Source organism: Lepidochelys kempii, chromosome 4 (genome assembly GCF_965140265.1).
Source record: "Lepidochelys kempii isolate rLepKem1 chromosome 4, rLepKem1.hap2, whole genome shotgun sequence".
NCBI classification, from domain to species: Eukaryota; Metazoa; Chordata; order Testudines; family Cheloniidae; genus Lepidochelys; species Lepidochelys kempii.
Genome location: NC_133259.1, coordinates 99,622,216 through 99,645,205, shown reverse-complemented (window position 1 = coordinate 99,645,205; position 22,990 = coordinate 99,622,216).

Genomic DNA, 22,990 nt, shown 5'->3' with positions numbered 1-22,990 from the left:
GGGAAATTAAGCACTACAATTTGTCATGCATATTTGTGAATTTTCAGCTGATTAAAAGTGGATGGTGAATACCATTGGCTGAGGTGCCCTATTGAATATTTGTATTACTGGAAAACCTCTCATTCGTCACTGACTTTTTAATGGAATATACTGACATGTTCATTTTAATTCAACATACCTAGTATACTATAGTCCAGATGAGAGACTATCCAATTTACATTATTTAAGTGAAAATGATGTTTAATTTATATGAAGAACAAGTATACACTATATTTTTGTCAAAAAGTGGGATGTGAATTGCACCTAATACTTAAAGTTTAGTGCTACTTAGAAAAATAATATTAATTTGGAATTTTAATTTTAATTGACTCATAATATGATTATTACTAATAAATTAGGCATGTGCTTATGACCTATTTATGTCAAAGGAAGTTTTGCTGAGACAGGGCCATAATCAGTGAAATAGTTACGTGCCATGAATGGTTTATATGATCTGTGGAAGTGGCATTATCTTGAATTACATGAGTTAAATACCTATGAACAGTAAAAAGAAATGATCTTTTTTTACTATGTTAATGACAAATTGTGACCAGATACTTAACACAATTAATACTAACAACAAGGGGGAAGGAACACAAGCCAAAATAGAGAGAGACCAATTTACAGAATATTTAGATAAGTTGGACGCATTAAAGTCAGGAGGTATGATACAGGAGGGCCAGGAAGAAGTGGGAGAGTGGTTGAGGTGAGATATATAAGCCCTAGGCTAATTAAGGCGTGGTTCCCTGTAAACTAGGGAGGGTTGCTACAGGTTAATTGGAGCACCTATAGTCAATTAAGGCCCTGTCAGGACCCTAATAAAACCCCCTGCTTCAGTCAGTCAGGGGTGCAAGGAAGGAGAGAGGACTGGAGTTTAGAGTTGTGTTCAGAGGTGAAAGTAAGCCGGTATGCCCTGGTACGGTGTACCGGTAAGAGCCGGTGCACCGTTCCAGGACCGGCTGTCTGAGAGGGCAATTTAAAGCCCTGGGGTAGCGGCGGTGGGGCTGTGGTGGGGATTTAAAGGGCTACCCCCTGCTACCCCCCCTCCCCCGGGGCCCTTTAAATCCCGGCCTGAGCCCTGCTGCCCAAGCCCCGGGTTAGCGCCAGCGGGGCTCTGGTGGGGATTAAAAGGGTGCCAGAGGTCCAGCCGCCGCTACTGCCCCGGGGCCCTTTAAATCCCCGCCTGAGCCCTGCTGCCCGAGCCCTGAGGTAGCGGCAGTGGCGGGGCTCTGGCGGGGATTTAAAGGGCCCTGGAGCTCCAGCCCCCGCTACCTCCCGGGGCCCTTTAAATCCTCGATGGAGCCTGGCCACTGCTACCCCAGGGCTCGGCAGCAGGGCTCAGGTGGGGATTTAAAGGGCTCGGGGCTCCAGCAGCTGCTACCACAGCGGAGCCCCAGGCCCTTTAAAGCTCTGCCAGAGCCCAGAGCCCCGGGGTAGCAGTGGCAGCCGGGAGCCCCCAGGGCTCCTCAGTGATTTAAAGGGCCCGGGGCTCCACTGCATTAGTGGCAGCTGGAGCCCTGGGCCCTTTAAATCGCCCCTGAGCCCCGGGGCTCCCAGCCGCCCTTGCAGATGGTAGCTCGGGAGTGATTTAAAGGGCCCCAGGCTCCCAGCCGCCACTACCGCAGCTGGAGCCCTGGCCCTTTAAATCAAGATTTAAACTGGTGATTTTAAGCCCCTGCCTCTTCCAGGTGAGGCCACGCCTCTTCCGGTTGAGGCCACGCCCCCTGCTCAGGACTCCGGCGTACCGGTAAATCCTCTAACTTACTTTCACCCCTGGGTGTGTTGCTGAGACTTGAAAGACCAGAGAACTGAAGGAAGGGAGACCCTGCCCCAGCAGAGCAAGGAGACTCCCTCCCCAGCATCAAGGATAGAGGGTAACACTACCCAAAAGGGTAAGAAACCCGCAGCAGTTGAGAGGGGCTAGGGCTGAGTGAGGAGCAAACCCAGACCCCTCCCCTGCTTCTGTCCTCTACCACCTTCCTGGGCCACTAGCAGGGCTCTTGGCACCCCAAGAGCAGGGGCAAGGAGTGGCATCTTAGCCCCCTGCCAAGAAAAGTGCAGGACCCACCATACCAACATCAGCCATTTTGTCACAGGTAATTGTCCTGCTCTACCCCACGTGAGACCTTGCCACTGCTGAATAATGTTCCCAGTCCTGGGTGCAACAATTTAAGAAAGATGTGGACAAATTAGAGACAGTCTAGAAGATAGCTTTAAAAAATTATAAAAGTTTAGAAAACCTGATCTATGAGGAAAGATTAATAAATAAATCAGGCCATGTTTAGACTTAAGAAAAGAAGGAAGAAGGATATGATAAGTATTCAAATATGCTCTTAAAAAGAGGACAGTGATCAATTGTTCTCATATCCACTGACTGTAGGACAAGAAGTAAAGAGCTTAATCTGCAGCACCAGATATAGATTAGATATTAAGAACAACTTTCTAATTATAAGGATAATTAAGCTCTTGAATAGGATTCCCAGGACAGTTGCAGACTCCCCATCATTGGGGTTTTTAAGAACAGATGCTGGACAAACACCTGTCAGGGATGATCTAGATATACTTGTTCCTGCTTCAGTGCATGGGGTTAGACTACATGACCTCTCCAGGCCTCTTCCAGCCCCACTACTATGATTTATTAAAGTAAGTTGTTTTTAGGAAAGAAGCGGTATAGTTTTTTACAGCACATCGTATTCTAAAAAGATTAGTGTCAGAGGGGTAGCCGTGTTAGTCTGTATCCACAAAAACAACAAGGAGTCTGGTGGCACCTTAAAGACTAACAAATTTTTTTTGGGCATAAGCTTTCATGGGTAAAAACAAGAAAAATAACAGAACACCACTGGCCATCACGTACGACCCCCAGCTAAAACCTCTCCAGCACATCATCAATGATCTACAACCTATCCTGAAATATGATCCCTCGCTCTCACAGCCCTTGGGAGGCAGGCCAGTCCTCGCTTACAGACAGCCCCCCAACCTCAAGCAAATACTCACCAACAACTATACACCACACCACAGAAACACTAACCCAGGAACCAGTCCCTGTAACAAACCTCGTTGCCTACTCTGTCCCCATATCTACTCTAGCGACACCATCAGAGGACCCAACCACATCAGCCACACCATCGGGCTCATTCACCTGCACATCTACTAAAGTGATGTATGCCATCATGTGCCAGCAATGCCTCTCTGCCATGTACATTGGCCAAACTGGACAATCTCTACGTAAAATAATAAATGGACACAAATCAGACATCAGGAATGGTTACATACAAAGGCCAGTAGGAGAACACTTCAATCTCCCTGGACATTCAATAACAGATTTAAAAGTAGCCATCCTGCAACAAAAAACTCCAAAAACAGACTTCAAAGAGAAACTGAAGAGCTACAATTCATTTGCAAACTTAACACCATTAATTTGGTCTTGACTAGGGACTGGGAGTGGCTGGCTCACGACAAAAGCAATTTTCACTCTCTTGGTATTGACACCTCCTCATCAATTATTGGGAGCAGACCACGTCCACCCTGACTGAATTGGCCTTGTTAACGCTGGTTCTCCACTTGTAAGGTAACTCCTTTCTCTTTATGTGCCAGTATATTTATGCCTGTATCTGTAATTTTCACTCCATGCATCTTAAGAAGTGGGTTTTTTTAGCCATGAAAGCTTATGCACAAATAAATCTGTTAGTCTTTAAGGTGCCACCGGATTCCTTGTTGTTTTTAAAAAAGATTAGAAAGCCTGAGGTCTTGCTGTAGCCAGTGCTCAATGTAGCTGTATGAAGTACAAGTTGAACTGAGATTTATTTCATACAAAGTTTAACACACACACACCCCACACATTTAATGGTTTACACATTTTAATATATTGCCAGTGAATAGCACATGCTTTGGGATATATTCTCTTCTTGAGGCACAAATGTAATTGCACTAATACTAATGTAAAATACACTTCTGTGATATTTAGAAATAGGATTCCTGTATTTTTTTTTATCTAGCAAGGAATGTGAGAGGACCCTATTTTATTTCATTTATTTCATTTGCAAGCTCCTTGTGTCAGGGTCTATGACTCTGTTTGGGCATGTAAACATTATTTTGTCATTTTAGTGATTTGTTGTTTTGAAATGTTGGGGTGGATTTGGTATTGATGACAGTGGAACAGCTAACAACAATGGAATGGGCTGGACATAGTGGGTGAAATTCATCCCATGTGCAGAAAACAAACACAAGGGCTGTGTACTAGAGCTCACTGTAACATTTACACCAAAATTAAATTTTGGCGAAATATCGTGTTTCATCAAGATCTGTCTATTTCGATAAAGCTTCCCTGAGGTTGACTGACTCTCTATCGCTAGGTGATTAGGGTACTGTCCTGGGACGCTCTGCCAGATTTGGAGTGATCTGGGATAAAGAGCCCAGCTTTGAATAGGGCAGAGCAGGGTCTCTAGCTTACATCTCTTACATTTTAGTGAAATTGTGCAAAAGTGGAACCATGTGTGGGACATTGTTTTTGTTCTACACTGGAATAAACATATTTCAAAAGCACAAATGTTGTCAGAAAGCAATAGTCATCTTCTGACAACAGCTCCATGTATGCCCCTAAAACAGTGCTTAATTGGGACTGACCCTCCACACACAAGTGAATTCAACCTAGTGTAATGAGATTCTTTCCTACTCAATCTGTTTCAACCCTACGTGTGTCTGTCCAGAAAGAAGCCTGCTGATTGTGCCAAACTCTGTGAGGTGGACATGAAGAGTAAAATGAGACAACCACAGTTACTTTCTATTATGGGTCAAACCAGAAGATTAACATTAGTTTCCACAGTTCAGAAAGTCATGGACATTCTGAACCATCTAAAAACAAGAGAAAAGTAAAATATAAATGCTATGGTCTGACTTAGAATAGGACTCTCATGACCAGCTTCAGGCATCAAACCAGCCTCCAACAGCCTCAGCTTTGGGGAGACACTAAGGACTAGATCCACAAAAGCATGTGAGCATCTAACTGCCACTTTGGGGGTTAAATTCAATATGTAGGTGAGATTTTCAAAACCATTGCTCAGCTGCCACCTAACCCAGCAGGCACCAATAGGTCCCTTGGCATCTAAGTTTCTGCCATCAGGCATAAGCAAAACTGCTTACATTCTGATGCTGCCAAGCTGCTCAGTTCCCTAGTTCACACCTAAGGTCCGGTGGGTTTCTTAAACTAGACATTCTCCTGCCTATCTCATCTGCATGGCCTGATCCATGAGGCATGCTCAGAATACCACCTAACCAGCTCAAAATATAGATAGGGATGACCAGATCAGAAATTTGGCTGTTAGTGTGTTTCCATATCCCCCAGAATGCCCAATAGTGCAGTGGTTAGTGCACTCACATGGGAGACTTGTTTTCAAAATCCCATTGTGCCTGATTTGGAGCAGTGACTGAACCCCAAACCTCCTGCCTCCGAGGGGAGTAACCTAGCCACTGAACTATTGGGTCGCCTAGGGTGAGACTCTCTGTCTCTCCTGTTGAAGCTGTTCCACTTTGTATAAATAAGTAAGTACTCATTGTAGAGCAAGTATGACTCTCTATATCTGGTAGTTAGGGCAGCCATCTGGGAGGTGGAAGATACCAATGTAGTGTTCAGGGATAACTCTGCGCTTAAGTTGTTTGTAAGAGATCTTCTTTATTCTGTGTCTGCTTTCAACCCACCATGCATAACAACAAGAGCTTCATAGCACCTTGCCCGGACTCTGTCTCTCTAGGAAGTGCAGCACTTAAGGCCTATTCCCTAATACCACACCAAATTAAAGTTCCAGCTACTATAAATATTTAATTATTGTTTTACAAAGTGGAACAGCTTCAATAGAAGAGATTAATACTGAACTACCCCAGAATAGCAAATAGCGTGGTGGTCAGGTGGGGTTGCCAACTTTCTACTCTCACAAAATCGAACATCCTTGCCCTGCCCTGACCCTTCTCTGAGGCCCCATCCCCACTCACTCCATCCTCCCTCTGTCACTTGCTCTCCCCACCCTCACTCACTTGCTCATTTTCACCAGACTGGCTCAGGGGGCTGGGGTGCGGAAGAGGGTGACGGCTCTGGCTGGGGCTGTGGGCTCTGGAGTAGGGCCAGAAATGAGGAGTTCACAGTGTGGGAGGGCCTCCAGGCTGTCAGTGAGTTGGGATGTGAGAGGGAGTGAGGGCTCTTGCTGGCGGTGCAGACTCTGGGGTTGGGGGTGGGGCTGGGAATGAGGGGTTTGGGGTGCAGGAGGGGGCACCAGGTGGGGATCTAGGGGTTTGGAGTGTGGGAGGGGGTTCAGGACTGGGACAGGGGGTTCGGGTCAGGGGTGCAGGCTCTGGGCAGCAGTTACCTCAAGCAGCTCCTGGAAACAGTGGTATGTTCCCCCTCTGGCTCCTATGTGGAGGAGTGGCCCAGCAGCTCTGCACATTGCCCCATCCACAGGCACCAGTTCCCTGTAGCTCCCGTTGGCTGTGGTTCATGGCCAATGGGAGCTGCGGGGTGGCACTTGGGGTGGGGACAGCGCGTGGAGCCCCTTGGCTGCCCCTACATGTAGGAGCCAGAGGGGGCACATGCCAGCTGCTTCCCAGGAACTGTGTGGTACAGAGGCTAGCCGGAACTTGCCAGCCCTGCTGCATGGCGCCACGAACCGGACAGTCAACGACCCAGTCAGCGGTGCTGACTAGATCCTCCAGGATCCTTTTTCGACCAAGTGTTCCAGTCGAAAACCAGGCACCTGGTCACCCTATCATCAGGCACTCACGTGGCATATGGGAGACTGCTCCAAACCAATCAAATCAAGGACTGGAAAACAGATTTTCCATCTCCCAGGTGAGTGTCCTAACCACTGTGATATTGGCAGAATGAGGGGGTGGTGTTTGTGTGTGTGTGTATCCCCCTCCCTTTTTCTTTTCTCTGTAAGAAAGGACTGACCTGGTTTAGGCCCCCAGCTCCAAGAGAGGGTTCATAGCTGTGAACCCAGAGCAGAGTTAGGCATCTAAGGCTATATCTACAGTACAGCCTATGTTAGCAAAACTTATGTCACTCAGGGGTGTGAACATTCCACCCTCCTGAGCCACATAAGTTAGACCAACATAAGCGTTTGTGTGCACAGCACTATGTTGGCAGGACGGCTCCTCCCATTGGCAAAGAACATCTTCACCAGACACGCTGCAGTGGCACAGCTGTACCGTACAGCTGGGCCACGGCAGTGCTGTATGTATAGACATATCCTAATTACTTTTTGTGGGGTGGGACCTAAGTTCTGTCTCTCTTCTCAACCTTTCCTACTGACTAGCTTAGGCAGCTCTCTGCTCAGCTTGTTGGGTTCTGAGAATCCTATTCTTAGGCACCCAGCCCCGCCCCCAACCCTTCCATGTAGCTGTCTTTGTCTCCTGTCTGGGGGCGTGTGCACTGCTTGAACACGAGCACGCAATCAGGAACAGCTGCCCGTGAGCCTGGTGCCTGCCCAAATGTGTGGGGCTAATGGTGGTACAGCCACAATGAAGGAGTTGCCAGCATGGGGTGCTGGGCTTCCGGGAGCAGCAGCCCCACATTCTGCTCCTTTTGCCACTGTGGCTCCTGGGAGAGCCCTATGGTTCCGAGGATACCGATTTATATCCACAGATATCCGCATCCACGGATATAAAGTTGTATCCATGGAGCCCTCTATCCACTAGGTGGCAGGGCACCTAAAAATTAAGCATTGCAATGCCTAAAACCAGTTGGTCCCTGCTCTGGGCTCTGTACCAGGACAGGGATGGATTGTCATCCCTTTCTTAATATTTTTCCATAAAATGTCATGCATTCCTATGGTGCTAAATATATAAATATCCATATTCTCTCACTTGATCAACTGTTACATATTTCTGTAAAGTACATGTGACAGTATAAAATTAGCCCAATAGAACATACCTGATAAATGGATCTGTAATGATGTGTTTTCAAGTACATGGGAAAATCAGTACAGGCAATTTTTAAAGCTGAGTAATAGTGATGTCAGTTTATTTATTACCATTTGACAAATATCTACACATTTTCCTACTGGTGAATCTGGAATATAATTTCATTGTGTCATACTATATTCATAAAGTTCTTTTTAATTTCAGGTTTCATCTTTTTAAATAAAAAGGCTTTTTAATTCTTCAGATTACTGAATATTGTTAGAGAAATGTAATGGATGTGTTACCCGATGAAAAGACTAAATTAAAAATGCCAGGGCTTCCTTTGAATTTACCAAAGAGAGGTTTTTTTTAAAAAGCCGTTCTAATAAATAAATTAAATTGCACATCTAAACAATAAAATATTTCAGTCTAATAAGAAGTGGATTCTTTTTGCCAAATAGATCATTGTCCTGAAAGATACATTACTCCACCAAATATAAGAGCCAGTCTTTGCTCATTTGCAAACAATTACAGCAGTTCAACAGTGAATAATATTCTACACAAATTGTGCTGGATTATGTGCATTCATGAGTTGATTTGATATCAACCACTAATATTTGTTGTTCTTTCTTAGTAATTAATGTAAGTTCAAGGAAGACTGTAAATAGATGAGTCTTAATAGCAGATCAGATTTGAGAAATTGTGGATTTGTGATAAAAGCATGAAATTTGCTAGAGTCTTAGGGCATAACGTAATAAAAATGTTCAGATATGTGCGGATTGCCAACTCATGCTATCTTGGCTGTGGGAGCCATTTTCAATTCTGAATGCATTTTTTTTTCTGCTGATGTTTTTGTGATACTGGTTGTTTATGGTATTAAATCATCCCAGTGGGTTTTAATTTTTGTACATTTATATTCCTATTGTCTTGGGTGTCTTAAAAAATAAAGCAATGAATTGTGATGGCTTGAGATGATACAAATATGTTAAAAATTAACATGCTCTGTAGTGTGTCACCAGGGAATATTTATGAAAATATTTATTGTGTAGAAAAAGAACCCAGTAAGTTTATAAGTTTCTGTTCATGAAAAGAAAGTTGCATTTCTCTTTGCTGATAATATTTCAGATTGATCTATGCATAACAGGATATTGTGGCATTTCAAAAATATTGAAAAGGCAGCTTACATAAACATGCAGCCTAAAATGAAGAAAGTCTTTCACAGTCTTCAATATATTCAGACATCTCATTCTCCAACCCAATGGCACAGGGAAGTGTAACTCAGTAACTGCCTTGACATACCCGCACCTTGCCTGGCACTCCATTTTGCAGTCACATTTGATGAGTTCACAATAATTATTGGCTTCTGGTTCTCCACAGTAGACTGGATCCTCAATAAATCCCCATTCTTTGCGTGAGGGATACTCAGGAGCAGGTATCAAGGCCTGACCCCAGCCGTATCCTGTTTGGTATGCAGCTCGCCTACCGCGCTGAACCAGAGCAGGTTTGGTTGGAGGGAGAAATTCCATAGCCATGCCCTTCTGTAAAGAGTTGCTTTCGGTGGGTCGGGGTGAGGGGGCATCAACACTGTCAGTGCCAATTGTCCTGTCATACAGAAGCACGACATAGCACTGCAACAGAGATGTAGTTTCAACATTCTATAGACTGTGATGCAGCAGATAAATCCATGAAAGCAAGGGGTACTTCTTCAAATGCCTTCCAGGTCTTCCATGTGGACTTCTTTCCTCTTCCAGCACAGGGAGATGCTGTGTCACGATCAGCATAGGCATGAAACATCAGTAAAGCCTTTGACTTGCTTGCGCTAAGTGAAAAAGCTATGTCATGATCCGGTATATAACTTAAGTGTTGGCCGTTTCCAAATCTGATCCACAGTTCAGGAAGTTGAAGCTTTTGCACATATGTAATGTCAAGGACTACCATATCTGTGTCAACTGTGCATATGAGAACTTCCTTGACTGAATGCCTCTGGTATCTGCTTCCTTGTGGTTGCCTGAGAAAAGGTTGGTCTTACAATATGCAAAACTGGAGTGTACATCTTGACCATCTCTGGTGATTACCCCTTTGCCTTCTATTACCAACTTTTCAGTATATTTTTGAAGGAAGCAGAAGAGTTTGTTTTTATTTTCATTGGTGCACATAAACTCTTGCCAGCTTAGTGGTAGAGATATGTAAGGCTTAGCACTGCTATTGATTCCCTTTCCTCTCCTGCTTCTGGTCTTGTCCTTGAAACTGTTGGCAGTGTGAACATTCCACACTATAGCCATCCTTCTACAACACTTCATCTATGTCTTGAGGTATGGAAAGAAAACTTTTATAGCCTAATCATCAGATGTGTTACTAGCAACAGGTTTCAACATGTTCATAGGAGCTACCCCATCAAAAATTACTGGAGCTGTATCTTGCAATTAAACACTGTCCTCCAGAATAGCCATCCAGTCAGATTTCTTGCCAAGATGTAGTTTTCCCATCTGAGACAATAGAGCGGGGCATGCCTGATTCTCACGCTGAAAGAAATCATTCAGGTTTTCATCGTGTGTTTGGCAAGCTATGTACAGTTTTGATAAGAGGGATCAGTCATTGTTTAAAGAGGAGAGCTGCAATTTGGTCTTCGAGAGCTCCCTTGCAGGAGGTCTGGTGAACAAGGGTAGTTTATTTCACTTGATAAGCTCTGTTAATGGCTTGGTTTTGTCTTGCAATCTATCTGTTACAAATGTGGTATACTGCTACTGCCCAATGTTCTCAAACTCCCTGATGGAAACATTCACATAAGGGTCTGCAATGTCTTTGGTGCCAGTTTAACTAAGTCTACACTCTCTTCTGAGAAAGAGTTGCCCATGTCTTCTATGACCTCAACAAGTGCCTTGACATATCATGCAAAAGAAGCCTGGGCATCTTTCACCTGCACATTATGCTTTGTATTAGACCCTTTTCAGGTGGTTCCTGTCTTTGCTGAAACTTCATATTCTCTTAACCAGGGTGACAACTTTCCAAGGCATTCAATGTAGAGAGCTAAGTTTTCCTGGTGGATTGACAGAACACAGGTCAGTATAAGAAGCTGCAGATGAAGTGTGGTGTGCCCGAAGTGGAACACTGGGTTTTCTAGTTTTTACTTCTCACACCATTTTATCATATCCCATGAAGACCCACATCTTCCCTGAGATCTCTGGTATACTGTGTGTCTGTATTTTGGAGCAAGGTGTGCAGACTGCTGACAGTTACTCGGTGGGCACGCCTATTAGGTGAGACATGAGACTAGCAAGCAGGATCAGCAAAAGTGAGTTTTGTGAGGGAGTTTAGAGAAGGAACAAAAGAGCCAGATACGTCTAACATTCTCTAAACTTAGACCAAGAAACACACACACAAAAAACCCCACAACTTAAAAGAAAACAAAGCCGCAACAGTAAAAATAATGCAGGCTGAAGTCCAGCAGCAAAGTAAGAGCTATTCAGTTTATTGCACTGAATGCAACATGTGTGATTACCTCTCTTGTGGGCAGGTGGAGTATGTGTGCATTCAATACAAGGAACTCGTGGCCCTCAGGGACTGAGTATGGGCTCTTAAGACAAGAGTGGCTGAACTGGAGGAGCTAAGGAAGACATAGAGTTACATAGATGAGACTTTCTGGGAGACAGAAGGATGGTCCTACCCCTAGTCTGACAGCCTCTGTACAGCTGAGGAGGTTGACAGTATTGGGAAACATCAATACTGGAACAGAACATCAACTGGAACAGAGGAATATTTATTTTACATACATATTTACATTACATATTTGGGAACCTCGTTCCAGATGATGTGGTATCCTCTCACACTGAGGATACCTCTTTGGGAGAGAGAATCATAGTTATTAGGAAGAGATAGGTAATAGGTTATTAGGTTATATAGGTAATAGTTATTAGGAAGAGATAGGTAATAGGTTATTAGGAAGAGATATATGTCCCATATATTCATTCATTTCCAGGGAATTAAAACCACTTTGTTTATAATGATTAATTGGCTTTAATTCCAAGGAAAGAACATGTGGAACTAATGGTAATGCTAATTTTGCATTTCAATGCTTTGAAATGACAATGGCATGATAAAGATGAGCCTCATTACTTTGTGCATTTTTATACAAACTGCAGAACACATACAAAACAAGTTTTTGATAGAAGTCTGCAAGAAAACAAGGTTGCTGCATGGGCAGAATATTTGTTTTGGTCCCTCTATGTCACTTAAAAAAATGTCAGTCTCTTTTTGGTGTAATTGTGCTTAATGCAAATATGCAGCTTAGTGCAACTAGAAATCCAGAGTCATTAATTCACTCAAGTTAGGTTGATAGTAAATAACTAAACAATTTTAAATAAAAATGAGACAGTGGTCTTTCAGCTTGCTGGTTAGGATACAGGTAAATTTGGATTCACAAATTTACACCACGGATACTTTATTTTTGGAGTTGCTGTGAAGTACATTGTCTAAGGGACTCTTTTTTCCTTATTATTGTGCAAAAGGAAAAACAAACCAACAAAACACTACTGCAATGATCCAGGCATTTAAATTGAGATTTTCAAAGCTGCCTGCCTATGGGATTTGGATATTAAATTCCCATTAAAATTAATGGGCATCAAAAGTACTCTATGTATCTTTGAAAACATAGGCCTTAGAGTAATACAACTATTATTAAAAGACATCAGGACAAAGAAATTTAGACAGGTCACCGAAAACCTTAGCTCAATGTACGCAGTGACAGTCCAAAAAGCAAAGTGTTAGGGTCTATAAAGAATGGGACAGAAATACTAAAAAAAAGTAGTGCCATTACATAGATGAACTGTACAGCCTCACTTGGAACACTATGTTCAGTTCTTCTCATTTTAACTCAAAAAAGGTACAGCTGAGGTTCAAAAACATGGAATAACATTATGAGTGGCCTGGAGAGATTTTTATGTGAATAGAGGTTTCAAAAGATTGGGACTATTTAATTTAGAGAGAAGACCTTTAAGGGATAAAATGACAAGTATTCAAAACAGTGAATAGTATTTAGTTGGCAAGCAATAAGATTCTATTTACCCTTTTTGATAATACAAGAACAAGGAGACAATATCCCATGACACTGAAAGGCAACAATTGATTAAAAGTAACTTTTTTTTACAGAACGTATGAATGCACAACTAATTTGTGGTACTCCTTGCCACAAGATATCATGTAAGCCAAGAGTTTAGTGGGAATCTAGAAGATCAGCTATTTTTATGGTGAATAAAAAGTCTTCAATAATACTCAGCATCTCACAAGGTCAACTCCTTGGTTTCTTTTAAATTCCTTCATCCAAAAATTGAGTTCAGGTAACATGTTGATGCTAGAGTGCATTTTAATTGAATGTTATGCAATATAACTTTAACATTTTATTAACATAGATCCATTAACAACAATATAATCTAAAACAATCATGTCTGGAAATTATTTAAAATACTACTGTCAAAGTAGCTTACATCTACTAAAGTAATGGCAATAGCGTTGCCTTAGGACATTCAGAAATAATATAACCAGAGGTTATTGCCTTATATATTAAAAATGTAACCACTTGAACTGAGGTTGAGATGGAAATAGGAGACAGACTTGCTGAAAGTCCCTGGGTAAGGATAAAAGGGGTAAAAAACAAGGGTGATGTCATGGTAGGGGTCTACTACAGACCACCAAACCAGGAAGAATAGGTGGATAAGGCTTTTTTTAAACTAACAAAATCATCCAAAGCACAGGACTTGGTGGTGATGGAGGACTTCAACTACCCAGACATCTGTTGGGAAAATAGCAAAGCAGGGCACAGATTATCCAACAAGTTCTTGGAATGTATTGGAGACAATTTTTTTTTATTTCAGAAGGTGGAGACAGCTACTAGGGGAGAGGCTGTTCGAGATTTGATTTTGACAAATAGGGAGGAACTGGTTGAGAATTTGAAATTGGAAGGAAACTTGGGTGAAAGCGATCATGAAATGGTAGAGTTCATGATTCTCAGGAATCATAGGAGGGAGAACAGCACAATAAAGACAATGGACTTCAAGAAGGCAGTCTTTAGCAAACTCATGGAGTTGGTAGGTAAAATCCCATGGGAATCAAGTCTAAGGGGAAAAACAATTGAAGACAGTTGGCAGTTTTTCAAAGAGTCGTTATTAAGGGCACAAGAGCAAACTATCCCACTGAATAGGAAAGATAGGAAGTATGGCAAGAGACCACCCTGGCCAAATCTTAAGTGATCTAAAATTCAAAAAAGTGACCTACAAAAAGTGGAAACTAGGTCAAACTACAAAGGATGAATTTAAACAAATAACACGAGTATGTAGGGACAAAATTAGAAAAGCCAAGGCACAAAATGAGATCAAACTAGCTAGGGACTTAAAAGGTAACAAGAAAATGTTCTACAAATAGATTAGAAGCAAGAGAAAGACCAAGGACAGAGTAGGCCCGTTACTCAATGAGAGGGGAAAGACAATAACAGAAAATGTGGAGATGGCAGAGATGCCTAATTACTACTTTGTTTCGGTTTTCACCAAGAAAGTTGGTGGTGATTGGATGTCTAACATAGTGAATGTCAGTGAAAATGAGGTAGGATCAGAGTCTAAAATAGGGAAAGAACAGGTCAAAAATTGCTTAGACAACTTAGATTCTTCAAATCACCAGGGCCTGATGAAATGCATCCTAGAATACTCAAGGAACTGAATGAGGAGACATCTGAGCCATTAGCAGTTATCTTTGAAAAGTCATGGAAGACGGAAAAGGGAAATAAAGACAATCTGCTTAACTTCTGTACTTTCTGTACTTTCTATAATTAAGAAATCAATTTGCAAACATCTAGAAGATAATGAGGTGATAAGTCAAGAACAGATCATGTCAAACCAACCTGATAGCTTTCTTTGACATGGTAACAAGCCTTCTGTATAGGAGGGAAGTGGTAGATGTAGTATATCTTGACTTTAGTAAGGCTTTTGATACTGTCTTGCATGATCTTCTCATAAACAAACTAGGGAAACACAACCTAGATGGAGCTACTATAAGGTGGGTGCATAACTGGTTGGAAAATTGTTCCTAGAGAGTAGTTATCTATGGTTCACAGTCATACTGGAAGGGCAAAATGAGTGGGGTCCCGGAGGGATCGGTTCTGGGTCTGGTTCTGTTCAATATCTTCATCAATGATTTAAATAATGGCATAGAGGGTACAATTATAAAGTTTGTGGATGATATCAAGCTGGGAGGGGTTGCAACTGCTTTGGAGGATAGGATTAAAATCCAAAATGATCTGGACAAACTGGAGAAATGGTCTGAAGTAAATAGGATGAAATTCAATAAGGACAAATGCAAAGTCCTCCACTTAGGAAGGAACAATCAGTTGCACACATCCAAAATGGGAAATGACTGCCTAGGAAGGAGTACTGCAGAAAGGGATCTGCAAGTCATAGTAGATCACAAGTTAAATATGAGTCAACCACGTAACACTGTTGCAGAAAAAGCAAACATAATTATGGGATGTATTAGCAGGAGTATTGTAAGTAAGACATGAGAAGTAATTCTTCTGCTCTCCTCTGCGCTGATTAGGCCTCAGCTGGTATTGTGTCCAGTTCTGGGCACCACATTTCAGGAAAGATGTGGACAAATTGGATAAAGTCCGGAGAAGAGCAACAAAAATTATTAAAGGTCTAGAAAACATGATCTATGAGGGAAGATTGAAAAAATTGGGTTTGTTTAGTCTGGAGAAGAGAAGATTGAGAGGGGACATAACAGTTTTCAAGTACATAAAAGGTTGTTACAAGGAGAAGGGAGAATAATTGTTCTTCTTAACCTCTGAAGATTGAACAAGAAGAAATGGGCTTAAATTGCAGCAAGGGAAGTTTAGATTGGACATTATGAAAAATTCCCACCTGTCAGGGTGGTTAAGCACTGGAATAAATTGCCTAGGGAGGTTATGGAATCTCCATCATTGGGAATTTTTAAGAGAGATTGGACAAACACCTGTAAGAGATGGTCTAGATAATACTTAGTCCTGCCTTGAATGCAGGGGACTGGACTAGATTGTTGTACCAATAAAATAAAAACCAGCAGGATCTTATTAAAGGGAAAAAGGCAAAATACCACATTTATTGTGAATACAGAAAGAATCATAGTAAGCAGTTAGTTATAGCTATAACATTCCATTCCATCTCATATTTATTCACACATTCATTCATACAAACACACACACACACACATACACACCCACACACACAGGTTCTGCAAGGTTGTTATCATAGTTACCAGCCTTAGAGTTGCTCATGCCAAGCCACTGGCCAGGTGGCCTGGACATGAGGAGGGAGCAGGGCCTTGTCAGATGCTCATCTGATGCTCCTGGAAGTTGGTTTGCAGAATCAGACCCCAAAGTTCTCACTTTTTAGAGTCTATTTTTATAGGAATTTCTTCCTATGCCAGTCTATGGGAATTGTTTCATCATGCTGTTGCTGAATCAATCAGCAGATAGCACATTCCTGACGGCTCCAAGATGTTATCTTGTTCTTTGGTTCTCCCATCCTTGAGGCTGTTGGGTGGATTCCAGTCTGCCCTCCGGGGGGGTCGTCTGGTTATTTCCACTTGACGCCTTCTTCAGCCGATGGACACTGGATTCTTAGGCTGGCACCTCCCTGATCATTCAGTTATTATCCACACGAAGCATCCATCCACGTACATCCTCTATCTCTATTTTAATCACAATTGTTAATACAACAAAAGGGCGGGGAGTCTCTGGGTGCTGTTTCTGTTGTTAGAGTATTGCTTTGAGTCTCTCTCTCTTGTGAATTGCTTTGAGAATAGACTCTGTCTTAGAATGTACTAACACAATTAGCAGCTTGCAAGTTTCACACATAGAGGGAGAGAAAGAGTACCAAAAACCAAGAGACCTCTTAATTAGTAATACCCTGGAATTTGAACTATGGGGAATCAAACTCATTTGTGATTTTAATTCAGAACTTCTTTAATATGATCCAACAAGATGACCTCACGAGGTCCCTTCCAATTCTATGATTCTATGATTCTACTGAGTTTGATGCAGGAATTACTAGGTGAGATTCCTAGTTTGTGTAATACAAGAGCTGAGACTAGATGATCATAATGGTTCCTTCTGGTCTCGGAATTTATGAAGCTATGAACTGTGTGAGATTTTAATAAGAATTAACAAAACTGGGTCCAATGGCCATGGAAAACGTCTATTCTCATAATGAAAATTTGTGTAAAATGGAGCAAAAAATGGTTAAATAAACCGACCAAGGATACATATGGCATAATTAGAAGGTTTATTGAGGAAGCTTAGGATGAGGTGTTTTCAAAACAGTTCTGTGCCTCATCCAAATCACACAATGGGGCTATTACTTAGCTAAAGTCTGATTTAAGATTTGATGATGGTTGATGGCAAACTGACTAAAAACTCTATCCTGATAGCAGTGAAATGATAATGGTGAGTTGGGAGATTTAGATGAAGAAAATGTCAGAGTTCATATCGGCCTGTTTGACTGAGATTGTCTGTATGGCCTTCATATCCTAATTTCCCAGTTCAGGAGTGGGTTTGATTCCCAAATGCTTTTAGATTATCATCTTAGAGCTGTCCAGGACATTTTTTTCTGTTTCTGGTTGGGTAGGAGGTTGCAGATTTTCCTCTCAGATGGGGACCTTGCTACTGTTATCTATGCCTTATCACATAGCCAGGTTCTTTGAATATTAACCTGAATGAGTAATAATAAGTAATGTACAATGTAGTATGTTAACATTTTATTGTAACTTTACTTCAAAATGTTTTTTAAAAAAGACTAAACTACTTCAGTGTGTTTTCTGGCAGGGTACAATTTACATCCACTCAAATGCTAGTACAGAAAATTGTTGTTTAAATCATGTGTTGCATTGTGAACAGTAGTTAATCCCTCCTGTTAGCGAGGGCATAGAGTTGGGCAGTGAGGCTTAGTATATAAGCCAGTTGCCTGGTAAATTTATGTGCAGGTGAAGAGGGGACTTTTGTATGCAGCTAGCGGAGAGAGTGAGAGAGGCTTTCTCTCTCAGTGCAGTTGTACACTCAATTCCACGATGGTGAGAGACAGGTCTGTACTTGACCTGAAACGTATGTGTCATGTTTTCTTTCCTGATGGAAGGGACTTCCTCTGTATGAAGTGCAAGGGTGTGTGTGTCAGGGTCTGCTGTACTTACCGCTTGGCGGCACCTCCTTGGGGCTCATCTGAGGAATTAGCTCTGCCGCCTAGTGTGATGCCCCTTCCTGGGGTTACTCAGCCCATTGTTCCCCTCACTTACTCCTATGCTTATCATGCACCGGTAGCTGCAGAATGTTCTTCTTCATGGTTTAGCCCTCTTGTAAAATCACTTTAAAGTTCTCCCTCTTCTGGGGAATCATCAAGGACTGCTTCCCCACATGGGTATTCCAGCAGTGACTTGTAGGGGAACACAGACCTGCCCTCTACACTGCGTTCCAGTCCAGGGACCCTTGGCCCAGCAGCTCTGGGGTTTTACTCTTCCGTCCCTTACTTTTCCTTCCCTGGACTGCTTCCTACTCTGACCTAACAGCTTCCTGCTCTTCTCCCTTACCTCCAGGAATATGACTGCAGATTTCCTCCTTGTAGCCTACCAACTTCCTCTCTTTATAGATTTCACTCCACTCCTCCCCATTGTGGACTTCAACAGCAATTAGGCCCTAGCACTCCCTGGGTTTCCTGCAGGTGCAGCCTAATGTTAATTGGCCTAATTTACCCCTTCAGTCGTTGTGTGACTAACATGCAAAAACAAATTTTCAGAACGAGATTTCCCAATTTATTTTGTTTCCTTTTTAATATTGTATTATTTTCATTATCTCATGACATATTGGTAGTAGTACATAATGAGATGTCATGGCATGTTATGCAGTACAGCTACTGACTTTATTTATGACATAATAGATAAAATATTCTTATTAATTAATTTTGTTGGTATATTATTTTAAAAATAATGATGGGAAGCTGCTACTTAATACTAATTGAACATTTTATCTTATTTTCTAGATCAAAGTGCTTCCTGTGTTGTAACGAAACACTTTGAACAATGACAAAAAATAAGATAAGCACTAAGTGTAATAGTTAGAGGAATAGCTGTTTCTGATATCCATGTGTTAACCTGGAATATTTTTTCCAGGATATTGAAAACAGCTACTGAAATGAATTTTTTCAGAATGATGTTTGTTTTGTTTTGGAATGTCCAGTTCCAAGTTGGACTGAAAAAAAAAATTGAAATATTGAAATTTCCTGAAAAATGGAAATTCTGAGATTCAACTGGCTCTGCTGAGGAGTTCTTGTAAAACTAAATTTGGGAAGTATCATGACACCAGATTCAAGGAAGTAAGGAACCAGCCACCAAGGATCCAAAAAGAGAGGAAATCAAAGAGGATGCATGAGTTTGTAATCACCAGAGGGAAGAGGATGAGCTGGAGTCAAAAGAGGGATAGGCAAGCTGTGACTATTAGAGAGAGGAACAGAAGGAATTCCACACAAATACATTGTCAGCCACATGGAAACTGGAAGATATCCAGCTGGTCAAATGGAATTGAGAGGTGTATGAGATTCATCTGTGAATGGCTGGTCAGCAGAACCCATAAGAAAATCAAACATATCCATAAAGAGATTTCCTACCACTCAAAGAAAACAGATGACCCTTGTTGGTGGTTCTATATTAAGAAAGAAAAGAATCTTCTGCAAGGAACAGGAAGACAACAGGGTGCTCTGCTGTCTTCCCAGACCCAAGACCTGAGATGTGACACTAAAATTGGATAAGCTTCTGACATCAGTGTGCAAGGATCCACTGAGGATCCACATTAACTTTGGACTTGCTTCCCCAGTAGATTGGTCTGAAATAACCAGAAGTAAGAGTTCAGGATTGTTAGGATATAGATATTCAGTCCTGTCTGCAAAGGCCTGTACTTTAAGAATTTAGGGGTATTCTTATCACTTGGCTAGTTAGAGGTATAAAAGAAAGAATCAAAATCACTGTCTGCCAGTGTAAGGTCCTTCTCTTACTGTGACAGTCTGAGGCCCTGTTCTTAGGCTAAGGTCTTTGGCTAAGCAGCAGAGGCAGCCATAAGCTGGGAAGCGAACGGTCACATCCTCACATTCCAAACTAGTCACATTGAAATAAGGTGCTATTGGGCTGTCAGGCACTATCAGGACAGGATTGTATTCCTATCACCTCCAGAGAAAGGGAAGTGCCTAGAAAATGTAAAAGGAAACTTAGTTTGATAGCATCCTGTCTGGCAAGAACTCACTTATCAATAGCTGGGATGTGAAATCCTCACTTCTGTATTGTTTTGTCATTATAGTTCCCACTTTGCTATTGTTTGTCTGTATAATCTCTGTCTGGTTCTGTGATTGTTTCTGTCTGCTGTATAATTAATTTTGCTGGGTGTAATCTAATTATTGTGGTGGGATATAATTGGTTAGCTAATCGTGTTACAATATGTTAGGATTGGTTAGTTAAATTTCAGTAGAATGATTGGTTAAGGTATAGCTAAGAATATTACTATATAAATTAAGGGCAAACAGGAAGTAAGTTGGGATTCGAAAATAAGGAAAAAGGAACTTGTATTTAAGCTTGCTGGAAGTTCACCCCAATAAACATTGAATTGTTTGCACCTTCAGACTTCGGGTATTGTTGCTCTCTTTTCATGCGAGAAGGACCAGGGAAGTGGGAGAGTGAAGGAATAAGCTCTCTAACAAGGATCTACTTATAGGATTTTTGGTGAAGGCTGAGGGTATGATTGGATGGGGTGGGAATGCATATATTTTGTTGCTCTGAATTGTAGGCTGCTTAAATTATTTAATTTTGTTGTGAGTACAGTGATTGTTATTCTATGGTGCATCATAATTCTAAATAATAGTCAGAGCACCTATGGCTGTGGATAGGTGGTGGGTTTATTTTTGTTTTTTTGCTTTTTACTTACTATTGAATTTACTCTGAGCCAAACACATACCTGGTAACATGAGTGAAAACAACAAAGTTACACCAGGGAAGTGTTTGGTGCTGTTACCTTAGGGTCTTCCATTGCTATTTGCAACATGAAGAATAACTGAAGAATGTAGAAGGGTTTTTGAAAGTCTTTGTGCGACTGCAGCCCTCTGTGCTGGAAATTACTAATAGAAATTTAAGGGGTAGGTGAAAAGAAAAGGAGTACTTGTGGCACCTTAGAGACTAACTAATTTATTTGAGCATAAGCTTTCGTGAGCTACAGCTCACTTCATCGGATGCATGCTGTGGAAACTGCAGAAGACATTATATACACAGAGACCATGAAACAATACCTCCTCCCACCCCACTCTCCTACTGGTAATAGCTTATCTAAAGTGATCACTCTCCTTACAGTGTGTATGAAAATCAAGGTGGGCCATTTCCTGCACAAATCCAGGTTTTCTCACCCCCCCCCCCTCACCAAAACACACACACACACAAACTCACTCTCCTACTGGTAATAGCTTATCCAAAGTGACCACTCTCCCTACAATGTGCATGATAATCAAGGTGGGCCATTTCCAGCACAAATCCAGGTTTTCTCACCCCCCACCCCCATACACACACAAACTCACTCTCCTGCTGGTAATAGTTCATCCAAAGTGACCACTCTCCCTAAGTTTGTGGGGGGGGAGGGGAGGCGGAGGGTGAGAAAACCTGGATTTGTGCTGGAAATGGCCCAACTTGATTATCATACATACTGTAAGGAGAGTGATCACTTTAGATAAGCTATTACCAGCAGGAGAGTGGGGTGGGAGGAGGTATTGTTTCATGGTCTCTGTGTATATAATGTCTTCTGCAGTTTCCACAGTATTCATCCGATGAAGTGAGCTGTAGCTCACGAAAGCTTATGCTCAAATAAATTGGTTAGTCTCTAAGGTGCCACAAGTACTCCTTTTCTTTTTGCAGATACAGACTAACAGGGCTGTTACTCTGAAAGGGGTAGGTGGTTCATACAGTGATAATTATAGATGAGCATAGAAGTTTATTAATCATAAATAATTTAAATGTTTGTGTATATATAGCAAATTGTTTTATGAACTATGATCCAAATGATGGAGGACTGTTGAGGCAGCATGTGGTAGAAATTGTGCAGAGCAGGAAGACATAGGTTGGACATTTTCCAGTCCTAGGTCAGCCCTGGGTCAGTCATGGGTCAGCCCCCCCAAAAATTTGTAAGCTGGTGAGCTATCTCATGAGCTCAGGAAGGAATCAGTTCCAGGCTCAAGTCTGTTTCAGGCCTTTGCCTCAGGGCACAGTTTATTGTTTAAACAGAAAACTCAGAGTAACACCAAAACAAAGCAATTCCTCTGCCCATAATGGGCTGCAGTTCCCAGAGGCTTTTCCCTTCACTCTCTCTCTCTCTCAGGAGGACATACCCTTCCCTTGAATCACCTGCTAGGTTATTTGACAGGCAGGTAGCATTTAACACATTCCTGGCTGTGTCACATCATTCCCTAGAGCAGCTATATCGGTAACTGTGAAAGGACTTTCCAGGGTGCTGTTTGGGACCAGCACTGGGGGCTGCATGTTATAGGACTTGCAAAGCCTGACTTAATAAGGACATCTACTCGTTCCTGCCTTTCTCCCTTACCAATTATTTGTGAACAAAACAGAATTAATTGGTATAAAATAATTGGCAAAAGGATAGTACAGGAGCTACTGTCAGTCAGTGTGGATACATGTTCAAATTCAGTGCTTGCAACATGTATGTAACATCTTTTGGAGTATACATACATTGGGCCAGACTTCGCTATCGAAAGAGTCATCTGTTTATCCTTCACTTACAAATGTCCACCTCAGGGCTGAAATTTGACAGGTATTTAACAGCACAAATCAGTGCTATGCAGTAGTACTTGGCATAAAAAATTAAGATGCATACCACATGCAATTAAAATTAGAGGAGAAAGTTTAAATCAGCCTAATTTCTGATTGCTCAGGCTGGAATTTGGCCAGCGCTAACACTCTCCTCTTTCCAAAATTGCACTAAGACCTTTAGTGCATACTTTATGTCAAGATGTGATGT